The sequence below is a fragment of the Emydura macquarii genome, unplaced genomic scaffold (genome assembly GCF_026122565.2).
Source record: "Emydura macquarii macquarii isolate MOO-44397 ecotype Brisbane River unplaced genomic scaffold, CSIRO-AGI_Emac_v2 contig_3692, whole genome shotgun sequence".
Lineage (NCBI taxonomy): Eukaryota > Metazoa > Chordata > Testudines > Chelidae > Emydura > Emydura macquarii.
This window is the reverse complement of record NW_027133829.1, coordinates 4,844,936-4,865,075: the sequence shown is the minus strand read 5'-3', so window position 1 is coordinate 4,865,075 and position 20,140 is coordinate 4,844,936.

Here is a 20,140-nt window from a genome sequence, read left to right as displayed (position 1 = left end):
CAACTGGGGGGAGTTTCCAATCCTTCAGGAGGGGTTGGAAGATCTGATATCTGCCAGATCTCATAGTTGGAGATGGGGTGATCTCTGGTCAACTTATTCTCAGGAGTGTAGTTTCTTGTTTTCTCTGTAATGCTTTCACCTTAAGAATAAAGGTGCCTGCTTAGAAAGCCGTGTGGTAATTGTGGGCAATTAGAACTGTTCATAGCCTCTGAGGAGAAAGCAAAGGGCAGATGCAGACATGTTGAGGCAGTCTGCCTCGCTGGGGAATAACACCGTGTAGGAAGGGAACTGTGCAGCCTAGAAAAACCCCAGATAGGAGGGAGAGGGGAGTGAGTCTCCACCTAAGAGAGGGAGCAGGAAGCCTAAACATGGATGCCCTTACTGAACCACAGAGGGAGAATGCAGGTGCACTTGCCCTGAATTGCGCTAGACACCAAGTGGCATGGCTTAATAGGAGTGAAGTATAAAGCTTTGCATGACACAAATCCCAGATTGCTGTGCCTGGAACTGTTAATAGGGTGCAAATAACACCACAGAGATTATACACCGTGTTTGATATCACTATATCTTTGTCAGGTCATCTTCGTTAAAGCAGCACCATCTGTGTAGTTTGGATGCAGTTAAATGGGTATTAAGGTTCTTGTATCAGTATACTTTATTCCTGTAATATAAGCATTTTTATAGTTTGTGTAACTGCAGCCATGGTAGGGGTTTGTACTGCTTTATAAACAGCAGTAGCTATATTGGTACAAAATCTATGTTGAAGAGCTGCAAATGAGAGAGTGATTATTGATGTGAAAATGTAGTAATTCTGGAACTATAGCAGGGGAAGCCCACCCGAAGGAAGGTTGATCCCATTCAGTATCAGTGGCCCCTGTGCGTCCGATGGGTTTGGTGTTAGATGTCAGCAAGGAGGAGCACACCTGACATGAGGTCAAAGAGAAAAACTTTTCCATGCCCCCCAGCCTCTCTCTCTAACCACATCCACCAACCTAGAAGGGGAAACTTAGTACACCACCATAAGAGGTAACGCGACAATTACTGACAGACAATGCGAATGGGTACCACACTGATGATTCAGTATTGAAAAGGCTAGGTAAACAACACAAACAGCAGATGGCACCCAGGCTATGAGTGTCCAAAAGAATAATTTATGTACATTGGGAAGGAGGATGAGGAGCCAGTGGCAGAAAAGTGGATTAGAACGTTATTGTATTGCATGAAAGATTGAGATATAAAATATAAATCAGGAAGTTATGAGCGTGCATGGAGGCCTTTTCTTGATCAAGATAAAAATCCAGAAGACCATTCTTGTTAAAACGGCTTGAGTTGATCAGAAAGTGTAAATTAAATACTAGATAGATGGGAAGATTGACAAATACTTGTGGTATTGCTTGGCATTCATAACTGGTCAAATCCTGTTTCCATTGAAGTCGATGGGATTTTTTTCTACTGATTTAAGTAGGAGATGGCTTAGGTGGCCATGCCCCAGTCTATATGTCTAATTTTATGAAAATCTTATAATAGACAAGACATAAGAAAATGTCTGTTCTAGGGGGTGGTTTATTTCCTTCATTTATCAATTCGTTACATGAAAAATAAATATGTTAAAAGGAGATGTGGGGTTTCTTACCTCTGATAGAGTTATGGTACTGGGCAGGCGCTGGAAACTTGGCCATGATGTAGGTCTTTGTCAGTCGATGATGCTGTCCACCAGTTTAACTTCAGTTTCACTAAAATGTAACCATTGAATTAACAGTTTGTGAATGTTCCATTACTTATAAAACACTTCTGTGTGGTTGTGGTAGGTAGAAATTACTTGCCTTCTTTCTCTGTCTAAAACTGTCTTAGGTATTAATGATGTAGAGAGCATTTCATGGCTGTTTAAGGTTGAAAGAAACAAAGCAGTAACTCAGAAAGAAGACTACAGCGATAACTGGAGGAGAATTACTTAAGAGCTAATTGACATCGCTAGCTGAGAGAGAGTCCCTTTATTTGCATCAGAGGGTATAAAGCATCCAGGGTTTTGGGCTGAGAGAGCAGTGGAGAATTCTGCAATTGTATAATTTTAGATGCAGGCAAACTAAGAGGGTGAGAGCTGGAGCCAAAATACCACATCCAAACTGTCGTATGTTTTTGGAAAGCTCAGATTTAGACCTAGATTCTGCAGCTCCAGCCCATCACTCACAGCAATAAATAGGGTGTGTGAGGTGGCTAGTTTGGAAGAAGGGTGTGTAAATATATTTGCTGCGAGGGCCCCATACTACTGTTACAGCCATGTAACCCCATTTAATTGGGGTTTCATGGACACAAGAAAGCAGGATTTAGGCTATCCTGTTTAAAAACAAATATTTAAATATTCAAAAGGGGGAAAAAGGGGAGAAAGGGTCCAAAGGAAGAGGAGAGGCAAAGTGTATCAATGGAATGGGATGAGAAAAATCATGGACCTGTCTGATTCTGAAACTCTGTTACAGGGAGTGGGGGGAGTGCATGCTAGCAGTTTCTTTCCCTATCTAAGCACTGTTGGCAACACTAGCGGAAAGAGAACTGAGATTCCAGCTAATATGTATTGCTTATCTCTTTAGTCGGAAACAGTCTGAGTCATCAGTGAGGACTCCCCACTGAACTGTGGGCAGATTTTTGTACAGTAAATCCACTTCCATGGAGGGTACTGGGGGCCAGGGGACCTGTGTCCACTGCCCAACTTCACTCCCCAGCTCTGTTAATCAAGTCATGCCAGAAACTGTCCAGAGTAGACTATTCGTGAAAGATGCAATTTACTAGATTCTCAAATGACTGAACTGTGTAATTCAAATTATTTGCTTTTTAAAGCCTTCCGGTTTCTGAAAATCATGTGTTTAAGAAAAGAAACTAAATTGGATCAAGTGGCAGGATTTCCAACCCCATTTTACCTGCTGAAATATTTCACAGGCTCTTCAATCATGTTTAATTTGCTTCATGCCATATTAGACTGTGTCAGATTAGTCAGCAATGAAACAAAAAATGTAATGCTCTGTGAAAGGCTGTAACATAAGTGGATGAGAGAGATTCTAACCCATTGTTGTATACCCATTACCCAGGGTCTCCTTAGACAGAGAGTAAGTATCCAATCCACAATGGCTAATGGGAGTCCTTTCTGATGGTACTGGTAAGGATACACCTCTTTGGTGGCTTCTAGCTAGAGTCCAGTCCTGCACCCTGTTCCTGGGTTATGAAATTGCCAAATTGCAGAAGAATCCAAGGGTGCATGGTGTTAGTGCAGTGATGTCTGGAGCCTGCCTTAAGGGGTTTGCACCCCTTCTCCATGCCCAGAGCCCAACTTCATGGGGACTTACCCAGCATCCCTGCCTATTTGAATCTGTGAGGGGGCAGGCTGTGGAGCAGCATGGGCAGCATTTGTTGGATCCATGTTTACTCCTCCCCCCCCCCCCCAAGTAGAAAAGTGGGAGAAATGGCTCCTGGTGTATTTCTGTGCTTATGTTCTGTACTATTGATTTTAATGGCGATGCTCTCATCTCTCCCATTCTTGGCTTTTGTAGAGTTTGTTTAATTTTCAGTCTCCTCCTAGTTCCCAGCGTTCTCTACTGGAGAAACTACCATCATGGTTGTTATTAACTGGTCCCTTGCTGGCAGTGCCAGGAGAGAGGCCCATGATGAAATAAGCCAAGGATACGGAAATAGCGTGTTGCCCTTAGAAGTGGTCTCTCCAGATCAGGTTTGTAAGCACTTTAGCAGGGGAAGCTGGCAGACCACACTGTTCCTTTCTTGTGGCTTTGGGCTAGGACATTTCTTCCCATTGATTTGTCAAGGATTTAGGCAAGTAATTCCTGTGGCATTTGATGACTGCTGTGTACACAAATCCCTTGTGAATCAGTGTGCAAATAGACTGTGGTATGTAATGTGCAGCTTTCCCCTATGGCGTCTATGCATATCTGTCACTCGTTATTAATGGGAGTAGAGGAAATATATCCTCCTCCGTGTATGTGTATTTCCTGTAGAACTCTCCTACCTTCCAGGGAGATGAGTTCTTAGACCTTGCTTGCCCAAGTGTGTATCTAGTCAGTCTTGACTGAAAAGGTGAATAACCTCAGCTGGTGATTGTAAAGTAGGAAGGTTTATGAATACAAGTATGGGCAAAAGTAATAGAATGAGACTTACGGAGATTAAAAACCTTAGCAGAAAATAACAAAATAAGATTCAGTTGGGAAATGTCTGTGCATCTCTGGGAGAAATAATCAAACTGCACCAGTGGTGCTGGAACAATTTGTAATGTGGGGGTGCTGAGAGCCATTGAATCAAACTGTAAACCCTGTAGATGATGAAAACCACTTCAACCCAGGGAGGTACAGCAGCATCCCCCACACTCCAAGTTCCAGCACTTATGAAGCTCACACTGAGTGGGAAAGAGAAATCTGGAAGTTAGTGATTGTGAAGGAAATCTAGAGGTGATAGTGGAGAGCAAATAGACATGAGGTTGCAATGGAATATCACAGAAAAAAATGCAATCTTTCTATATAAGACAAGATATCACATCATAAAATACACCACCTCCAAATAACTCTGGGGTGAACACCGGTCCTGCAATAATGTGTTCGATTCTGGATACAGATTAATAGATTCCAGGGCCATTGTGATCATCTAGTTTAATCTCTGTATAACACAGGCCATGGAACTTCCCCCAAATAATTCCCAGAGCAGATCTTTTAGAAAAACATAATCTTGATTATTTTTAAATCAGTGATGGAGAATCCACCATGACCCTTGGAAAGTTGTTCCAGTGGTTAATTACTTTCACTATTAAAAATTTATGCCTTATTTCCGGCCTGAATTTGTGTAGCTTTCACTTCCAGCTATTAGTTCAGGTTATACCTTTCTATGGTAGACAGAAGAGTCCATTATTAAATATTTGTTCCCCATGTAGATACTTATAGATTGCAGTCAAGTCATCTCTAACCTTCTCTTTGTTAAACTAAATAGATTGAGCTCCTTTGGTCTAGCATTGTAAGGCATGTTTTCTAATGCTGTAATCATTCTCGTGGCTCTTCTTTGAACCCTTTGCAATTTATCAACACCTTTCTTAAATAGTGGGCATTAGAACTGGCCACAGTATTCCAGCAGCGGTTGCACCAGTGCCAAATATAGAGGTAAAATAACCTATCTACTCCCACTTGAGATTCCCCTGTTTACACATCCAAGAATTGTATTAGCCCTTTTGGCCACAGCGTTACACTGGGAGCTTATGTTCTGAAAGATAATGACAAATTGGAAGATGCTCAGAAGAGCAACTAAGGTTTTGTCTTGACTGGGAAGTGGTCAAGTTTATCAGGCTTAGCTACCACACATTAACTAAGCCCAACCTAAATGTAACCCCTTTCCCTAGTCAAGACATAGCCAAAATGACTGGGAGCATAGAGGGACTCGTTAAAGGCTAATATATGCACAAAACTCATATTGGCTTAATGAGAAGTGTGGCATTTAAATGGATTTCAGTTAAACCCATACAAATCCGTATCTGGACAAACAAGTCACTTTATACCTGTCTTATATTCATTTATCTTAAACTGGTTCCTTACTGGTTTTAGCTAAATTGGTGTAAACCAGTTGTAAACCAGTTGGTGTGTTCAGACGTGTTTGCAATGGTTTAACTAAATCAATTTTAAAAACACTAGCCAGAACAATTGGTAATGGAGACAAGGCCTAATATAAGTATTAATATAAGGAATTAATCCTTCATTGGCAGGATGATGGACTAGATTACCTCATCCTGTAGGTTTTTTCTATTTTCATTTTCAGTGATTCAATCACTTTATGGGCCCATTTGTATGAAACAGCTTCCAATTTTGTACCTGTAATCAACTGTGGTCACAACAACTGTTATCTGGAGACTTTAGCCACCCAGCGCTGTCTGCAGAATAGATAGATAACTAAGATGCATTGTTTGTCACCCCAGTTATTTATGCATGCAAAGGATTGCAGGTGCAATTACGGAGGAGGTTCTGAGGCCCTTTAAAAATGTGACCTGTCCAATGTAGCATTTATATTGCTCATTCTTATGGTGCATCTGAAACAAACTTAAATTGAAAATCTAAAATTAGCTCATTGGTTCAATTAAGTGGATTGGTCCATCATAGATTGATTAAAATGCGCTCTCCAGGAAGAGAGAGGAAATTGCATCGCCCTGAAGAACAGAAAGAAATGTCCCTACGGTTTCTCAGAGAGGAACAATCAAGAATACAGGCTCAGTAAAAGGTAATGAATAAAGAACATTTCCCACAATTGCCATTCACCTTGCCCCGTGCTGGAGAGATTGTGGTGACCACACTGGAGTCCAATTGTTCAGCAGAGCCGTCTCGAAAGGTCAAGTACAGCCCTAGTCACCTTGTGATGCCTTTGATTCCAACTGAGTGGGTTTTTTAGCTTTGAAACTCCCACACAGGTGAGTGGAGTGTGTAATCATCAAAAACCAAATGGAGTGGAAAAAGAGCCTTTTTATTTTGTGTGTGTGTGTGTGTGTGTCTCTCTCTCTCTCTCTCTCTCTCTCTCTCACGGACATGTGCGCGTGCGCTCGCTGTCTCACACTGACACAGACACACACAATTTAGACTCTTCTCCTGAGAACACTAAGAAAATCTTTCTTTTCAAGGTCAAGCTCTCGCTATACTTGGCAAGTTGTTTTCTATTTCTATCCATTTCTGAATATATTTTTTTCTCCACTGATAGAATGGACTCCTATTTTTCCCCTTCTAACAATGCTGCCATATGGTTCTATTATTCAAAGCTTCCTAAACATGTAATACAGCAATCCTGGAAAAAAAAAAAAAAGTAATTAGGTGCCACTGTGGTGTATGGACATGTGTGATGAAATGTGTGCTGGAAATTGTGGGATGAAAGTGTTATGAGTAGTTTCCTCCTTCCCCTCTCTTCTCTCCCCCCCCCCCCCATCACAAAAAAGTGGTATTATAGCACTGAACAAAAGTTGGCCCCAACAGGCGTTTGCACTTGCTTTGAGAAAGAAATGCACAGCACGGTTAGTGTTTTGAGAGATGGCTAGAGAAAAATCTCCCTGGAGAAATGAAGTCTATATTTAGACCCGGTACATTTAGAAATAGACCTTAATTCTATGTTGATAACCAATGATTTACACCCTGTAATCCAAAACCCTTCTGTACCCTGTGGGACATATAACATATGTCCAGCAAATTGGTAACCATATGCTTCTGTGGACACACAGTCCTCAGACTTTCTTCCATTCTATTCCAATGAATGGCTGCTCGTGAAAGCAGCTTGGCCTCGGAATGCATTCTGCATTTGCACATTCCACAACTGAAGGCTGTGTCAGGACAGCCACAGACTAGTGTGTACTGAATAGCTGAAGAGAAGTTAGGGGTATTTCCGTGGTTCGTTATTGTTAGAAATTCTAAGTCTTGACATCTTGGGTTTGGTTTTGTTTCGTTTTTTGCTAGAGGTTTCCTTGGAGGGCAAATGTTTTAGAGAGGTAGCTTTTTCAGCCCTTGATGGAAAGCCTCTTTTAAGTATTTTATGTATGTAAACAGGTTTCTCTTATGTATTATCAAGTAGTAGTAAAAAAGGCACATGTGCTCTTTTTCCTCTCTTTCTAGATGCTACGGTGACGAGCGTGTTATAAGAATCTATATAGAAAAGGATAGAACAACATAAAAGGAAGTGCTGTATTATGACAAAGCACTTGCTACAGGATAATAGTTATTCCTCCTAAGAGGACCAAGTGACTTAGCCTGCAGGTACCCAGTCCTCCAATAGGAAAGGTTATCTCAGAAAAGCAACACCAGGGTAATGTTAGACAAATTACCTTGACTAGTGAGCCCTGAACTCTTGTCAATGTCAATGCTTGCTGAGTTAAGCAGACCCAGGCATTTTTCCAGGATTTATCCTCAAAGGGCACATGATGTAGCACACTCTATTTTGATTATGTTCTCTAGACCTCTGCCTGGAGGGGTTGTTGGCCGTGTCCCTGGCGGACAGCCAGGTGCCTTTGACACTTCAAAGACCAGCTTGTCCCAAAAGATGACTACATTGGGACTCATTTTTAACCTGAATACATTGGTGTAGTTTCATGAGTGCAACCCCCTAATGTAGCTGCACTGCACTGTAACGTACCAAGGTAAGTGGCACCAGCAGAGTGTAAGTGGGTTGCACAAGTGTGAAGATTTGCTAAGTTGTTTGGGACAGAGTATGTGTTTGTACAGCTCCTAACACATTGAGGTCCTTGTCCAAAATTTTCTCTATATGAAAATTCTCAATCACTGTATATGATGAGTCCCCTGATCACTTTTGTGTCAGATGCAAGAACACTCAGCACCTTTAAAATAGGTCATCAGGTGAATCTGTGCTGCCTTCTCTTAACAAGGATCTCTTCCCCAGTCATGGCACTGAATTTTGGGGGGACTGTGTGGCTACATGGAGTAAACTTACTTTTAGTTGTAATAGCAACTCACCAGGCTTCTTACATAGAAGTTGAGTCAGGTGGACATGTAAAGTCTGTAGTAGAGGCACTGGGAAGCCTCCATGAACCATTTGATTTAAAAGACAGGGAAGCCCCTTTTCCGTCTAAAGGCTGTCTATTGTAAAGATGGTCTTCGCCATTAGAATTGTTTTGCATCATAGTGAGTTACGTTGGCTGCTGTGAACAAAACTGGAACAAAAAAGTGTGTGAGCAGCATGACTCAACCTCTCAGATGAGATGGTATAGGATCCTTGGGGTATATGAGCCAGCACTGCCAGTTTAACTGACAGATGTGATGCTCTCAGTGGACACTGCTCTATAGTTAAAGCCTGGAATCTAGTTTTACTCCAACTGGTTCTAATGTGTGTAGAAATGTTTCCCAAATAAAATTATGAAAAGATTTTATATCCCCTCCTGGCTTTTCCTGGTGGATTTCCTTTCTCTTCCAATTACTTAATAGGCCCTTCTTCAAGCAGTAGAGAGAAGCAATTTTTAAAAAGGAAACATGCATCGTAAGTATTTGCAGATACATATTTGAAAACCATCTGGAGCGAGTGCTTGGTTTTGGATGTGAACCTTCCAGGGATGGGAAATGCAGGTGTCTTGGTTTCGCTGCCTGCCTGTGCACATAAAAAGAACAAAGACAAAACTTGCCCTTAAACTCCAGCAGGCTGCTGGAAGGAGCTCCGGAGATACAGCTCCTGTTAGGAAGAGAATAATTGCACTGTCATGATGTCAAACTCTTTCCCCCTCCCTCTGAGTTTTGCAGGGTTTAAGAATCTACATCACCATGATACCTCAGTGGGAGTAAGCTAGTATACTCAACTGGTTAAAGGACAGGCCTGAGAGTCAAAAGACCAGGATTCTACCTTTGTGTAGTAGGTTCACGCAGCCTCCCCCCCCCCCCTCTCCAGTCAGGTCCTTTGTGCCCTGAGAGCGGAGCCAAGTCAGCTCATTATAAGCTGATTTGAGCCTCTTTGCAGCCCAGGCACTTATTGCCAGCTGAGCGGCGCGGATCGCTTTGTTGGGGGCCTGTTCCCAGCAGGCTTGCTGCAGCCCCACGTCTGGGTCATTTTGCTAATCTTGGGCCCGGTAGCTTCATGCACCATGTGATCGGAACCAGAAAATGCATAATCCGCCATCTTTGTTGTGATAAAAAATTGGGCGGGGTTGGTCGCACTTTCGCTGGACATGCTTTGGTCTCTTACAGCGGGGCATGGCAACTAACCACGCACAGTCCTCAGCTTCATGTTCCCACCAGTGCTCTTGATTTACAGATTTCACCACCACCATGTACATCAACAGTCCCTGGCTAGGGCCAAGCAGCCTCAGCTCCCTAATCAGGGCAGCTCACCTCCAACTGCGGCTTCGCCCTTGTAGTCTGAGCACTTGTCCCTTCCCTTGTGGCTTCCCCCTACCGCCATGCTCCCCTGAGCCTTTATGGGGCTTGGGTGAGTGAGCCTACCAGCTGCTCCTTGTTAGCCCTGACTCTGCAGGGTCTCCCAGCTGGCTCCACTCCCCTCTTAATTAGGGCTGTGGTGTTGGTGGGCTGACTTAAACCCCCAGGGCTCAGCCAGCAGCCTGTCACACCCTGTCTCTTCTAATGACTTCTTGTGTAAGTTTGGCCAGGTCACTTCACATGAGTCTTCAATAAAATGATGATAGCCCTCCCCTACTGCCTGGCAGTGTTGAGGTCTGATTTGTTTGGGATGGAGCTGAGCTGACCTGATCTTGTCCAGAGTTTTAGAGGTACTTGGACATGAGAGGTTGGAGTATGACCCAATTAATATTTGTAAGTGCTTTTGAGATCCTTGGATGGAAGGTGCTGTAGAAACGTAGGGGGAATTGGTGTTGTGGAGTGGGACACTGTTCTGGCACCACTGCATCACTGTGCCCGGCCTCTTGCAGCCTGGGGTGGGGTTAAAAAGCAGCTTGGGGTGGGGTGAGAAGGCCAGGTTGGCGGGGAGAACCTGCAGTTTAGGACTACACTGGATATCTAGTTAAAAATATATATCCAAGCAAGACTTTATTCTGTCCTTTGAGTTCAGCTCCCGTTAGAGCTGGAGAAACAATGTAAATAAAATGTTCTACAGAAATTCCTGGAATTTAGCATCAGTAACTTTTTTAACAGAAAGCTTCTTTTTATACTGAAAAATCATCTATCAAAAATAACCCTGGGAAGAGTTCTGTTGTGTTCATCCATTGTGTATTACTGCATGTCTTTGCTTTCATCTGCTAGCTGGAGAGAAGCACTAAACAAAAGATTCTTTGTCATGAAAATCACCCACCAACCTCTGCCAACTCTCAGTCAGACAAACAATGAGATGTAGAGCCAGATGTGCCACCCACCAAAAGTGTGTGTACGTGGGGTATGATTAAAGGAAGGAGAGAGAAATCCACTCTCAATAAGACCCTCTTTCTGCTGCAAAAACAACCCTGCTAGAGAACTGGATTACAAAACTGTTCCATTTTATAGTGCAGATTGGACCGTAAGCCTTTAATTGGGCTAAAGTTTTGGATTGTCCTCTGTTTTAACCTGGTTATAGGAACACACTTCCTGACAACATGGCAATCGTTTGTCTGTTGACCTGGTTGCAACAAGTGTAACTGAGTCCTTGCCTATCAGAGTAGTGGTGTAGATGTGGCCTACAACTAATTCAGGATGAATTGGGGAAATGGAGGTGAACAAAACAAGATCAGAGATGTTCACAGTGGGATTGAATTTTGCTGCAAATTTTGAATCCAGAATCGAAAAGATGGGAGGCTCAGGGGCAATTCCAGAGACGATGTTAAAGCATATGGTTAAAGCAATCTGAAAGTGTATTAATGTCAATAGAAAGGAAATTTAATCAGATCCACTTTCCTTCCTGATATCACCTGGCACACTCTGGGGATGATGAGCCCTCATTGACACCGAACATTACAGAGCACAAAACATTCGTAGAGGAGGCTTCCACATGTTGGTGAGTAACTTCCATCAAGTAAGTGGGAAGTTGAAAGGTGACTAGTGATAGGGATTCAGGGGCTGTTCTGAGTGGGATTCACTTAAGGCAGGAGGTGGCTTGAGGTATGTCTTGAAGTCTTAGGATGGCTGTGTCTGCTCCAAAATGTGTTCAGGTTAGATCTGAAGCTCGGGCTGTTCTAGATGAATCAAGCATTTGCCCCTAGGGCAAGCAAGTGCATTTATGACCACATGCACAACTCTCATGAAAGGACGATTGAACACAGTACTCCACCTTTTACACAATGATGCAACCAAATAGCTATCACACTAGCACAAATTCTAACAATGAAGGTTATCAATAGGGACAGCTGAAGGAGGCAAAAGAGAGACCTTTAGCATCCATTAGAATACAATGGAGTATATAGACTGGGAAAACAATAAAATATTAGCTAAAAGAGGGACTAGCTCTTCCTAAATAAGGACATAGCAGAAATAAGATCATATAGATATATAATATATAGGTCCAGATTGTCAAAAGAGCTCAGCATTCGATGTGTTTCCCGAGCTCTTTGAAAATCCAGCTCAAAGGGCCTTTCATCCAAGGATCTAAAGGTGCTTTACGAAGGCTATGTCTACACCAATGTTTCTCAACCTTTTAAGTAGCAAGTACCCCCTAACTTCTGAAAAATTTAATAACTCATATTCCTCAAGTGATTGCTCATGTCCATTCCACTATAGGTGAGTGCATGCCACCATGCATGGTTCCCGGAACTTTTTTCCCCTTAGCAGACCCCGTAGGCCCAGCTCTGGTGCCCGCGGGAGTCCCGTGCACATGCCATGGTTTATGAGGCACTGCCAGCCCTACGCCCCCTTAGTTCCTTCTTTCCGCCCCCGACAGTTGCTGGAGCTAGCCTTGTTCTCTGCAAGTGCCATTCCCCTTGTTTGAACTCTTTGTTATTTGAAGTACTTTAGTTAGTTTTAAGTAGTGTTAGGTGTAGTTAGATGAGAAGTCCCTGAAGGACTTAGAGCGGCTGGCTCGTGCCCCGGTCACCTGGATTTAAGCCGTGTGCCTCCTGCATGCTGCTGGACCTCGTGATCGCCCTGCCCATGGAGCTCTCGAGACGGCATGACGTTCTCTCCCAGGACCATGGTCACCTGTTGCACCCAGACCTGGACTCCCTGAACCTCATGGCCTGGAGGCTCTGTGGCTGAAGGAGGGAGATAGAGCCTGCTCGGTGCAGGTCCAACAAGTCCTTCTGGGCAGCAGGAAACCTTCTACACAGGTCGTGTATGGGGCTAAGTGGAACTGGTTTACCTCTTGGGCGGAGTCCCGGGGTATTCCGCCCAGCCTCTTGCCTCTGCAGGTGATCCTGGAGTACCTGCTCCAGCTAAAGCTCCAGGGTCTGGTGCTGGCCTTGTTGAAGGTTCACCTGGTGGCCATTTCAGCCTTCCACCAGCCACTAGAGAGGAGATCCCTGTTCTCCCATCCCATGTTGGTCAGGTTCCTCAAGGGGGTGGAGAGGTTTTATCCACAGGTCTGTGACCCGGTGCCTCCCTGGGATCTCAACCTGGTCCTCTCGAGACTCACGGGGACCCCCTTTGAACCCATGGCTTCATGCCCTCTGCTCATGCTTTCATAGAAGGTGGCCTTCCTGGTGGCCATTACCTCAGCCAGGAGGGTCACCGAGATTAGGGCCTTGACCTCGGAGCCCCCTTATACAGTATTCTGTAAGGACAAGGTCCAGTTGAGGCCGCATCCGGCCTTCCTACACAAGGTGGTTTCCCAATTTCATTGTAACAAAAAATATTTTTCTCCCCGTGTTTTTTCCCAAACCGCACAGTTAAGAGGAGGAGAGGAGATGGCATTCGCTGGACATGAGACGAGCCGTGGCCTTCTACATCGAGCGTACAAAGCCGTTCTGGAAATCGACGCAGCTCTTCGTTGCAGTGGGCGACTGGATGAAAGGCTCACCTGTCTCCACCCAACACATCTCCTCGTGGATAACATCATGCATCAAGTTCTGCTAAGAGCAGGCGAGGGTGCCGCTTCCGGGAACCATCACAGCGCACTCAACCAGAGCTCAAGCCTCGTCTACAGCCTTCCTGGAGAGAGTGCCCCTGCAGGACATCTGCAAAGCTGCCACCTGGTTGTCAGTGCATACCTTCACGTCCCACTATGCCATCGTCCAGCAGGCGAGAGAGGACACGGGATTCAGCAGAGGGGTGCTGAGGGCAGCTCACCGGTAACTCCTACCCACCTCCGAGGTATTGCTTGTTAGTCACCTGTAGTGGAAAGGACATGAGCAAGCGCTTGAAGAAGAAAACAAGGTTACTTACCAGTAACTGATGTTCTTCGAGCTGTGTTGCTCATGTCCATTCCACAACCCACCCCCTGTCCCCACTGCCGGAGTTGGCAGAAAGAAGGGACTGAGGGGGTGGAGGGCCGGCAGCGCCGGCAGCGCCTCATATACCATGGCATGCACGCGGGACTCCAGCGGGCACCAGAGCTGGCCCTACAGGGTCTGCTAAAGGGAAAAAAGTTCCGGGAACTGTGCACAGAGGCGTGCACTCACCTATAGTGGAATAGACGTGAGCAACACATCTTGAAGAACATCAGTTACTGGTAAGTAACCTTGTTGTTTCTACTCTGAGAAATAGTCTTTTCCCCTTTACCGCTGGACGACTGTATTTCTTGTAAAGCAGGAGAGTTCTGAGTTCTGCAATGCTGTGTGGCTGTGGCAGATCACAAAATCCCCTGCTGTTTCTCCCCTCCTCCCCTTCCTCCATATAGGAGCGAAGGTCAACACCAGCCAATCACAATGGCCTGATGGCAGGGTCATGTGGTGTTCTCCTCACACAGGTGGGATCTTGTGAGGTATGAGCAGGCACTAGCAGCCCACCAGAGTGGATAGCAGCGCTCCCCATGGCAGTCCCTAGGAGGGGGGTGTGGGCCTGGGGCATATCACACTGTGTGGGCCCCTCTTAAGATTTGTATACTGGTAAAATCTGGGGCTGTCATAGTTGTCAATTCCACTGCTCAGTTAGAGCAGTGAAATTGACAAGTAAACCTGCGGGTAGAGCCCGACTCCAGAACTGGGCAAGCCGCTGGGCTCTCTGCCTGGCTTTCTGGGCCCTGGGCTTTGAGCTGGGGAGGGGAGCTACCACCTGGGCAAGTTGCAGGTGGCTGCTGCCTGGCTGCCAGCCTGGGAGGTGGGCGACTGGAGTGGAGGAGGCTTCCGTGCAGGCTGGGACCCGGGGATGTGGGCAGACGGCAGGCAGCTGCAGTCCATCTTCAAGCCAGGGTGCAGGAGGCTGTCTCTCGGCTCAGAGCCGGGGCATGGGTGGCAGCCACCCAGCTGTGAGCCCAGCTCGCAAGACACAGGAGGCTGCTGCTGGGCTCCCACCTGGGAGCTGGGACCAGGCGGGACATGGGAAGTCAGGCGGCTGCCACCCAAGCCGGCAACTGCCACCTGGCGTCCCAAGAAGCCAGCGGCTGCCGTTCAGCTTCTTAGGATTGGGGTGGCTGCTGTCTACCTCCCAGCTGGGAGCTGGGGCTGGGCGGGAAGTGGGTGGTTGCTGCCTGGCTTCCCCAGAAGTCAGCAGCTGCCACCCACCTTCCCTTCACTGGGTTTTTTGCCACGTACCCTTTGCCTGTGTCTCGCGTACCCCTAGGGATATGAGTACCACAGGGTGAGAAACTATGGTCTAAGCAATTACATGAGAGGGAATTGGCTACTGACCAGCAATATTACACAAGAACTTGTACAACTTCTGACGGAATCAGCAGAGCGTCTCTCACAAGCCCATTACAAACCATAGATTTATGCTTCCTCCCTCTGCTGCAATCCCCCCTCTCTCTCAAACCCAATTTCTCAATTTTCCCTGATGACTCTGCAGACTGAGCACAGTATTTGGTAGATGGTGATGATCGAGCAATGGCATGTTGTTGCTTTAAGAGCCAACAGGAACATACTCCTGTTCTGTTGTAGCACAAAAAGCTGCAAGCTTGTCTTTCTAAACCTAATAATGCTTCAGTCATGCTACATACATTCAGTATGCTACATACAAGCCCAAAATTGTCCGAGATGAGTGAGATGCCAGAATTAGAAATTCAGTGCCAGAAAGCAGCATGCATTTCCAGATACTGCGATATGATATAGAAAATGTTGCTGCCAGGCCAGCTATCACGCTGCTAAATAAAGACCATATCTGAGCTTCAGCCCTTCCACTTCAGTCATCTACCTTTTTTTTTTTTTTTTTTTTTGAAATTCCACCAACCATTCCCAGCTCTCTTGGCTGTAAGATGGGTTACTTGCCAATAGTTACTTTTCTAGTACCTGCATGTGCAATACAGATATCACTGATATTTGCACCAGTGTTCAAACACTTGCAGCTTTTTCACTTACGTTGCTACCATAGGCTGATGAGTGGTGTAGCATCTGAGACCTGTAATAGTGAGACAGATTAGTGGCTGTCTAAGGTTTCCTGGCTGTTTATGTTGAAGACACTGGCCACTCCGAATTGCATAGCAGCAGTCGGGCTAGAACTCAGATCCTCCTCCAAGAGCACAGGCATCTACCATTTGAACTACAGGAAAATCTCCTTTAAGTGCTCACAGTATCAGGGTTATAATATGCAATTGATCACTTTGGATTCTGTGCAGTGGGCAGTGGTGCATATTGCACTAACCTGTTTATTATATTATAATGCGATACATTTTATTGCTGACACAGTTGACTTGAAACATGCTCTTAAATTCATAGTTTTCTAGATTTTTAAGACCAAAATGGACCATTAGTTCACCTAGTTTGGCCTGCTTTATAACACAGGGCATAGAATTTCATCCAGTTACCTCTGCATTGAGCCCAATAACTTCTGTTTGGCTAAAGCATACTTTCCTTAAAGACTAGTCTTAATATGAAGACCTCAAGAGGTGGAGAATCCACCACTTCCTTTGTTGTTTGTTCCAATGATTAATCACCCTCACTGTTAAATTTGTTCTTTCATTATTATCTTTAATCATGTGGGGATAACTCCTAAAATAGAGGTAACACAGAAAGCATTTCTTATTATATTTAGACCTGCATTTTGAATCTCACCTTAATTATACTCCATTCAGCCACTTTGCCCTCCCAACTGAAGAGATCAGAACAGCTGAACCAGCAGTTCATGTAACAAATGCACGGGCAAAAAAATGTTTCATTTGGAAAAGTTCATTCCGTTGTCAAAGTTATGAGCCTGAAGAATTGGACCTACTGGACCTTGTCAACTTCCCCTGTAAGAGTGGGTCAGAGCTAGACATGGGCATGAACCAAAACTCCGGATCCAAATATCCTCCAACTTTTGGGAAAACTTCAATCCATATCTCAAATTTTTGAGTTGGGTCAATCTCCAGTTAAAAATAAAAGTGCTGATACCATATCAAAATATCAAAAATCTCAAGTGTGCAACTGATTGCAGCCCACAGTAAACAATATAAAGCTGTTGCTTCCTGTCAGTCCAGGGCTTTCTCTGGATAGACACGATATGTACAATGGGTGAGAGTTTAATTATTACTTTTTCTTGGGGGTGGGAGAGGGTTAGCAGTGGCAAAATCTTGCCTGTGTTCCATAGTTAAGAAATCATTTTTTTTGGTGGCAGGCAGGGACTGGAATTCATGACCATCTGACTGCTTGGTAGTGCCCTGTGGTATGTGAAATAAGATGATGTCTTCAGCTCAGTTTCCGGGGACAAGTGTCAACATCACAATAAACTGCCATCGCTTTTGGCATCCTTGTCGGCAGTTGCAGCTGGGAGACTGAATGAACCTTAGCTGACCCATACTCCTTGCTAGTAGCTGTCAGGTTTCAGGCATGTTGGCCGCACAGCATGGGTGGATATTGCTCAAGCCCTGCCCATGCTGCATGTGATCTGTCCTGTAGGTAGAAGAAGTCAGCATTATGCCTGAACAGCTGGGCACTTCTCATATGCAATTTCCTTTTGGAAAAGAGAAGTATTTTTGCTCCTCTCTTTTCAGAGGGTAGAGGACATTAGGCAGTAGACTTTCCTCTGAGCTATCCCTTGTTAGGAAGGACCACCCTTCTTCTGAGAGGCAAGCTTACCCCTCTCTCCCATGCAGTGTTAGGCCAAGATTTTTAAAAGTAGTCTCTGATTTTGGGTGCCCAACTTGACCCACCTACAGTTTCGTTTTTCATTAGTGCGGGGCCCTCACAACTCCAGGGGAGACCCGAGAGCTCAGAATGTCTGAAAATCAAACCCAAGATGTCTGAAGCTGGGTGTCCAAAAGTTGCTACTCCAAAAACCAGCTCACTTCTGAAAGGTTTGAGCTTAGTGTCAGCTCAGCTTTACTGTTGTGCTGATATCAGAAGTGACTAACTGTAACACTGAGAATGCAGACTACATTGTTTATGCTAAATAAGTGTCTCCACCAATTTCCTCCACTAAAATTTGTGTAGCCTTCATTCAGGGTCACTGTAGCAAAAACATGAGACTGCACCCTTCACTTAGTCTGACACCCAAACCATTATTTTATGCAGTGTATTGTACAGTTATTGTATGCAGTGTATGGTACCAGTGTATTGTAATGTAGCTGTGTCAGTCCCAGGATGCCTTTCCCAGACCTGATAAGCTCTGTATGGCTTGAAAGCTTGTCTCGCTCACCCACAGAAGTGGGTCCAATAAAAGATACTACCTCAACCACCTTGTCTCACCAAAACCATTAGACAGCCCAGCATGGCTCAAGAGTTCCTTCCCCTTTAACAAACCTCTAACACATGAGGATTCTGTTCTGAACCTGTAGCAAAGCCATGTGAGTTTCCTGGAGGTTGGGATAGGAATTGCTAGTTTTGTGCAACTTTAGTGGAGAGCTTTTCTGAGCTTGATTTTCTATTTCAGGTGTGTTAATGTGCGTTACCTTGGGAGTTAGCTAGATGGCGCTGAAACATACTTGTGTTGCTATATAAATGTGACTTTGGATGGAGGGAATGTCTACACTGCGGATTGAAGTCGATTTATTTTCAGTCGACTTTCACCTGCTGAACATGTGAAGTTGGAGGAGCGTGATCACACCACGCGCATTGCCTCGGGGGTTTGCGTCCCCACCAGCCACACTTACATCGATAATCAAAGCTGTGCACCGTGGGTAGCTATCCCACAGTGCAACTATCCGCAGTGCCTTTTGGGAGGATTGCCGTCTTCCCATGATGCAATGTGATCCCTCCCCGCTCTGTTCTTGTCCAAAACAAACGGACTAACTTTTTTTGCACCATTTTTCCAAACCCATCTCTGCTGTGCACACGCCATTGCTGGAGAGGCATGGAGCCCGCTCAGTTGTGCACTATCATTGTGAGCATCACAAATACCTCATGACTTATCCTGCAGTATTTTCAAGGCCAAGACGGAAGCAGCAGTGTGGAAAATTGCGATGTTACTGAAGCTGCCCTGCTACAAGCCATAGAACAAAACAATTCCCATTTGCTGCAGGCTGTTACATACCATCTGCAGTCAGTGGAGTGCCGTTTCTGGTCCCAGGAAACAAGCACTGACTGGTGGGATTGCATCGTTATGAAGGTGTGGGCTGATGAGCGGTGGCTGCAGAACTTTCGAATGAGAGGCCACTTTCAATTCACTTTGTGCAGAGCTGTCCTCAGCCCTGAAGCGCACGAAAACTCGCTTGAGACCTGCTGCAACAGTGGAGAAGTGAGTGGCCATTGCTCTGTGGAAGCTAACAATGCCAGACTGCTATGGGTCAGTTGGGAATCAGTTCAGAGTCGGTAACTCTACTGTGGGAGCTGCTTTGATGCAAGTGTGCAGGGCCATTAATAGACTTCTGCTAAGAAGGGTAGTGACTTTGGGAAATATGCAGGACATAGTGAACAAGTTTGCCACAATGGGTTTCCAAAACTGTGGGCGGGCAATAGATGGCACACACATCCTTATCTTAGCACAGGACCACTTTGCCACAGAGTACATAAACTGAAAGGGATACGTCTCAATGGTGTTGCAGGCCCTTGTGGATCACAGGGGACACTTCACCGACATCAGTGTGGAGTGGTCTGGAAAGGTGCATGATGCGCACATCTTTAGGAACTCAGGTCTGTTTAAAAAAAAAAAAAAGATGCAGGCAGACACTTTCTTGCCTGACCAAAAAATAAATATTGGTGATGTTGAAATGCCAATAGTGATCCTGGGGGATCCTGCCTACCCCTTGCTCTCCTGGCTAATAAATCCCTACACTTGGCACCTAGACAGCGAGAAGGAGCATTTCAAAAATAGGCTCAGCAAGAGCAGAAGGATGCTGGAATGTGCATTTGGCTGCTTAAAGGCATGCTGGTGCAGTTTGTTCACTAGGTTAGACCTCAATGAATGCAACATCCCAACTGTTATCTCTGCCTGTTCTGTGCTCCATGATGTGTGTGAAACAAAGAGGAAAAGTTCCCGCTTGGTTGGGTCATGGAGGCTGATAGGCTGGTCGCAAATTTTGAGTAGCTAGATACCAGTGCAACGCTGAGAGTCAACTGCGGAGTGTTGTGCCTCAGGGAAGCATTGAAAACCCATTTTTGCACTGAAGTGAAGTGTTGCTGGAGAAAACATAGGGGCACCCGTTCCTGGACTCCTAACATCCAGGACAACAATGTCCTGGCTAAGAATTGTCTGTGTTGGGGCCCAGGACAGGGGAATAACTCTCAGTGACTATATTGGTTGGGATACTGTAA